Source organism: Chenopodium quinoa, unplaced genomic scaffold (assembly GCF_001683475.1).
Source record: "Chenopodium quinoa cultivar QQ74 unplaced genomic scaffold, ASM168347v1, whole genome shotgun sequence".
NCBI classification, from domain to species: Eukaryota; Viridiplantae; Streptophyta; class Magnoliopsida; order Caryophyllales; family Amaranthaceae; genus Chenopodium; species Chenopodium quinoa.
In genome coordinates, this window is record NW_018744996.1 from 1,332,849 (window position 1) to 1,339,798 (window position 6,950).

The following is a 6,950-nucleotide window of genomic DNA, read 5'->3' on the forward strand; positions in this document are numbered from 1 at the left end:
TAAGTAACGGTTTATGGGCAAAACCGCCACTTCAAGTAGCAGTTTATGGCAAAACCGCTACTTGAAGCGATATTGCCAATGAACAGTAAAAAAATAAGTGCTTTTATTTATGTTTTTGCCATTTGAGAAACATAGTTTGTTTCTCTTGTTGAGAAACTTGGAATTTCTCCAAATTAATTGTTACTAGATGAAGCACGTGCGATGCACAACTTGTTTGTATTTTTTTGAAATGAAATATTTTACTAAATATATAACTTTTCTAAAACTTTGTGATATTCACTTGCTTACTACTTCAATTTTTTTTATTATAAAATGAATTATTAATTTTGTTTATCTATTTAGATAAAATTCCTAATATAAAAATATAATATTTTATTTCACAAAGTAATTTTTATTTTTTATTAAAATCCTATGTATTGCTTTAAAAAAAACCTAATCTTACATGGCATAATCCTATTGTAACGTTTTAAAAATATTAATCCTATGTGGCGCTCTGATAAATTTTTTAAATTAAAATCCTACGTGGCTCTCTAAAAACTCGAAAAAAAAATCCCCTTTATATATATATATATATATATATATATATATATAGGGGAGGGATCCGGTAAGAACCATCCTCTGTATAAGAACTCAATCTTATATAAGAATAAATCTCAACCGTAAGATTATATTGAATTACACGGTCAAGATTAAAGGAAATCAAGTAATAAGATAATAGAACAAACCACTCTTGGTATATAAACCCTAATTTTCTCTCTCCTCCAAAAAAATAGTCGACATTTTCTCTCTCCTCAAACTTTCTCTCTCTTCAAATTCCCAAAAAAATTCATTTTGTGAGCATTTTGAACGGATTTTCAGCGATTTAAAGTATATTTGTTCTATTTTTCAGCAATTTTTATCATATTCGATTTTTATGAGCGATTTTTATTGTACATTATCATGTTCGATTTTTATGAGCGATTATAATGTGCGATTTTTATTATACATCGATTTTCATCAGCGATTTTTTGTTCATCAATTTTATTCTAATAAATTCATTTATTTTTTTTCAAGAATTTTCGATTTTTATCAGCCAATTTTCGTCGTACTTTCAATTACATAATTCACGACTTTGGGACTACTAGAATTGGCACTTTTGGCTGCTCATATAATGGTAAATACTTGTTCGTATTTATCTCTAGTGTTATTTTGTGGAGTAGATTTTTTTTGAATTATGTTTGCTTGATATTTTAACTTCCAACTTTTATCATTGTTTTTTAATTACTTGTAGTATTATTCTGATATAATAAGCTGAGAAGAAAGCCTTGGGAATTCAAAATTTGAGTTTAGCTTTAGGAGTTAAGCAACTTACAGCAGAAGGTGGATCATATATAAAAATAATAAACCCAATTTGGCATTCACAAAGCTATAATGGTTTTCTTATGTTCAATTATCAGTATATGATACTTCGTCTTAGATATGATGTTCAAAAATTTGAAACTTAGGAAAAAAATTTAACATAGGAAGAAAAAGAAAAAGAATTAGAAAATAGGTTAGAATATAAGTAAAAAACAAAGTTACGTGGGAGATCATTATATGATTAGAACATAGGAAAATAATTGAAATGTAAGGAGATAAAATTTAGAACATAGGCAGAAAAATTTAGAACATCGACAGGAAAGTTTAGATTATAGAAAAAAACATTAGAACATGAGGGAAATTTTTAAATATAATTTTTAGAACATAGCTAGAAAAAATCTAGAATAAAGGATAAAATTTTGGAACACAAGGAAAAATATTTAGAATAGAAGGAAAATTTTCTTTAAACATAGACATTTTAATTTAGAACATAGGGAAAAAAATTTGGAACATAGGAAAAAAAATTATAACTTAGACAGAAAATTTTAGAACATAGAAAACAAATTTTAGAACGTAGGGAAATAAATTTAGAACACAGACAAAAATTTTGAACATATGCAAAACAGTAGAACATAGGGAAAAAAATTTAGAACATAGACAAAAATTTTAGAACATAAAAAAATATTTAGAACATAAGGAAAAAAAATTTAAATATGAAAAACAATTTAGAACATAGATTGCTAAATTTAGAACATAGGGGAAAAAATTTAGTACATAGATTGATAAAATTAGAATATAGGGGAAAAATTTTAGAATATAGGGAAAAAGTTTAGAACATAGGGAAAAAGATGAGAACATAAGTTTAGAACATTGGAAAAAAAAAGTTTCAACATATGAACAAAGTTAGAACATTGGTTTTGAACATATGAAAAAATGTTAGAACATACAAAAAAACATAGGAAAAAAAATCTAGAACACATGAAAAAAAAATAGAAAAATAGGGAGGAAAATTTAGAGCATAGGTAGAAAGAGTTTAGAACATATGAAAAGAACTTAAAACATATATTTAGAATATAGGGCTATTGTAATGGTTAGATTTCAGGTTGGATTACGTTATTTAGGTTGGATTATGCTATTTAATTGTTAGGTGTACGCGTCAAAACCTATTGGTGTACGCGCCAAAACTATTAGCTCAATTGGTAGAGCACTATGCAAATGCATAGAGGATGTAGGTTCGATTCCTACATAGGTTATCTTTAAATATAACTAAAAAAATAAGTCATAATTTGGAGGAGTTATATATGCGTGACCCAGTCGGAGATATTATGGAAGCAACATGCTTAACAATGTCAGACAATGACAAAGTGGTGATAGCAAAGCGTTAGCGGCTAGACATACTCTATCTACAACCCTTGCAGCCAGCCTTAACCTGATAACATCAGTTTATATAGACAGCTTCAGTTGTAGAAAGTTGAGCATTTGAGTCTTGGATACATTGTATAGACATACAAGTATGTATTAGAGTTAGCTACACAATGTAATGCTATTTAATTTCTTATTCTCAACTTTAGAACATATGAGTAGAATATACGAACAACTTTAGAACATAGGAAAAATTTGGAACATAAGAAAATAATTTGCAACATAGTAAAAATTTAGAACATAGAAAATTAGAACATTGAAAAAAAAAATTAGATTATAGGAAAAAAAATTGAAAAATTAGAATATTGGAAAAAAAAAATAAGAGCATAGAAAATAAGTTTAGAACATAGGGTGAAAAAATTTAGAACATAAGGTGAAAAAATTTAGAACATAGGATAAAGTTAGAGCATAGATAGAAAAAATTTAGAACGTATGGAAAAAAAATTAGAAAATAGGTAGAAAAAATTCAGAACATTGAACATAGGATAAAATTTAGAGCATACGGAAAAAATTTAGAACATAGGTTTAGAACATAGGAAATAAATTTAGAACATAGACAAAAAAATTTGAATATAGGATATATATTTAGAACATGGACAGAAAAATTTAGAACATAAACAATAAAATGTAGAACATAGGAAAATAGTTTAGAACATACATATATTTAAAGCTTAGATTGAAAAAGTTAGAGCTTAAGCAATAAATTTTAAAACATATGCAAATAATACTTAGAACATATGATAAAACCTATTAGCTCAATTGGAAGAGCACTATGCAAATGCATAGAGGATGTAGGTTCAATTCCTACATAGGTTATCTTTATAAATAACTAAAAAAACTTCAAATGTTTTATTTTTTAAAAAAAAAAATCCAATAAAACAAATTAAATTAGCACTAAGTTATATGAGCAGTAAATAAGTAGACTAGATTTAAAACATAGGAAAAAAAACTTTAGAACATAAGTAGACTAAATTTAGAACATATGTAAAAAAAAATATTTAGAACGTAGGAAAAAAATACTTTAGAACATAGGTAATAAAAATTTAGAACATAGGAAAAAAAACTTTAGAACATAAATAGACTAAATTTAGAACATAGGCAAAAGAATTTAGAACATAGGTAAAAGAATATTTAGAACATAGGTAAAAGAATATTTAGAACATAGAAAAAAAAAACTTTAGAACATAGGGAAAAAAAACTTTAGAACATAAGTAGACTAAATTTAGAACATAGGAAAAAAAAATTAGAACATAAGTAAACTAAATTTAGAACATAGGAGTGGAGAAAAAAATTAGAACATAAAAGAAGAATTACAGAAATGCCATTACTAAAGGATCATTTTAGATGGTTGGATCAAAACTAATATACGGCTGAGATTGGTTCTTATATAAAATTGGGTTCTTATATAGAGAAGGGTTCTTATATATATATATATATATCTGCCAAAATTCATTCATAGCGGGAATATTCACATTCTTCCCCCTAATTCACAAAATTCTTTATTTTCAAACTTATCTCCAATCTTTATTCTTTTTTGCACACAATAAATTACAAGAATCAATTTAATCATTTACCAATTTCTTGTAATTCATGTTTTTGTGTTTTGTAAACTAATCTTGCGAAATTTGTTGGGCCTTCGATTTGTTGTGTGGTTGGATAATTATTGTTCCACATCTGGAAGTTGAAATTGGTGAATTGGTTCTGCGTTATCTGAAATTGATTGAAGATGCATTGTGTTGATGGATGGAGCGATGTTGGTGGTAGTCGGAGTGCCGAGGTTAGTGCACACTTTATTTGTAATAATTTTGCAACTGTAATTTTTGATATAAAGTAGCGGAATGTGGAATGCTCATGGATAATTGCCTTAATTGGTAGTTATAATTGCATTAATTAGTATTGTTGTTTAATAAGAACTTGTGGCATTAATGGTAGTGATGATAACATTAAATACTGTTAAGTTCTATTGTGGAATTTTTGGTATTGATATTGTGGAATTATTGTTATTGATATGTTAGCATGAATTATAAGTTTGTAGTTATTTGTTGTTACGGCATGGTTTCTATTGAAGTATGAAATTGGGAATATAGCTTCTGTTGCAATTTATAAGTATGGAGGATGTTCTATTGTAGTATGAAATTGGGATCATGGTGACGTTGATATTTTATTGTGTAGCATGAAATACCAATTAAAGATTAGATGGTACTCCCTCTGTTTTTAAATACTTACTCCATTTCTCCACACATGGAGTTTTAGGAGAAATTGGATAAAGTAATAAAATATGGAGGTAGTGGGGTAGGTGAAAAAATTAAAAATTGTAAAAAGCAAATGTAGTTGAGAGAATTGGAGAAAGGAGAACATGAAATTAATAAAATATAATTTATGTTGGGTCCACTAGTTGAGAGAAATGAATTAAATATTGTAAAAGCTTCCAAATAAGGAAATGGAGCAAGTATTGGCCAGAAATGGAAAGTGGAGCAAGTAATTAAAAATGAAGGGAGTATTTGATATTAATACCAACTACGAACTGAATTGTACTGTACTGTTGTGATGTTTTGTGTATGATTGTTAAATTGTTTATACATGGGGTATGTGAAAAGTGAATTTGTTGTTGTTGATATTGTCAGTTAATAAAAGAGTGAAATTGTTGTTGATGATATTGTGAGTTAAATTAAGAGATATACCAGAGTTAATTTTATTGATATTGTGAGTTAATATAAGAGTTTGTTTAGATCATAGCATTTTATTGGTTTGATATTGTGTTTGAATATAAGTCTTAAATTGTCCAGGACAATTATGTTGTTGGTGAGGAAACGCCCATGGATCGAGATGAAGAGGAAAATGGTAGATCATATTCTAGTTCTAATGATGAAAGTTTGGGAGAAAGTGATGTTTCTGATCATGCAGGGGGTGATGGTATAGACTTAAATAATGCAGGGGATGATGGTATTGACTTGAATCATGTAGGGCGTGATGGGATTGACTTAAATCAGGTTGTAGAGAAAGGTGATGATGGAGTGTTTGTGACTCCGTTGAGGAATGTCCCCTTGGTGCCTCATCCAAGTCCATTACGATGATCCAAGAGCACAACTCATTATGGTGGGCATGTTCTGAACATGGGACTCGATGACTTCTTCAACTATGGCAGCCATGGCTGAATATGTACTTAGCTTGTTAAATGGTGTTGGGCAATGTAGTAATTTAGTAGTTTTGATAATGTATGTCTTATTTTTAATCATAACAAGTTCTGACGTTTTAGTTTATATTAAAACTAAGAATATTGTTGATGGTTTGCCATAGTAACACCAACAGTAAATATGCTGGTATGTTTTATTACTACCAACGTATTCTAAAATGGTATATCTATTAATATTAGAGGTGATCATTGGGCGGGTCGGGCCAAGGCATAAAATTTCTGCCCATTTATTGAACCGGGCCGGGCCAAGCTTTGGGCCGACAAGTTCGTGCCCAAACCCGTCCAAAATGGTCGGACCGTGCAAGCTTTTCGAGCCGGGCCAAAAAAATCAACTAAATTGGCATAAAAATGCTTTCCCAAGCCCGCTGAAATTTTTCGAAAAATCAGGTCTGGCCCAACCCAATTTCAGGCTGGAAAAGGCTGCCCAAAACCTGCCTAAAATCGGGCCTGGCTGCATATGATCAACTCTAATTAGTGCCGGTTTAACTTGAAATGGTACATGATGTAAATACCAATATATCCTTTGATGGTATATCACATTAATACCACGTAATCCTAAGATGATATATCATGTTCATAATTATCCAGCACAGTAACGTGACCAATTGTTACTCTTGTAGGTATACTCTAATTCAATTGTTAGTAGTATATTATCCAAAAACAAATTATGTTTCGCTAAATTTCAATGAATGTTACCAATTTCAGTCTAAGTCAATTACGGTTTTTAAAATTCGAACTCCTCCTTTAAATTTCAAAACCGGAGTTAGTGTCTAATGCGTATTCAAGTATGACTTATTTTGGATGGTTGCCAATGAAATGACAACACCCCCAGGACAACCTTTAGGTCCGTAGATCTTGTATTCAAACTATATGGGATACATGAATACACTTATGCATTAGATCCTCTCTGCGGAATCTGGCCTTAGTTATTATGAACACCGTATGGATTGCATACAGATGACATATAAAGGATGGCCGGTTCATCCCTCTGGCATTC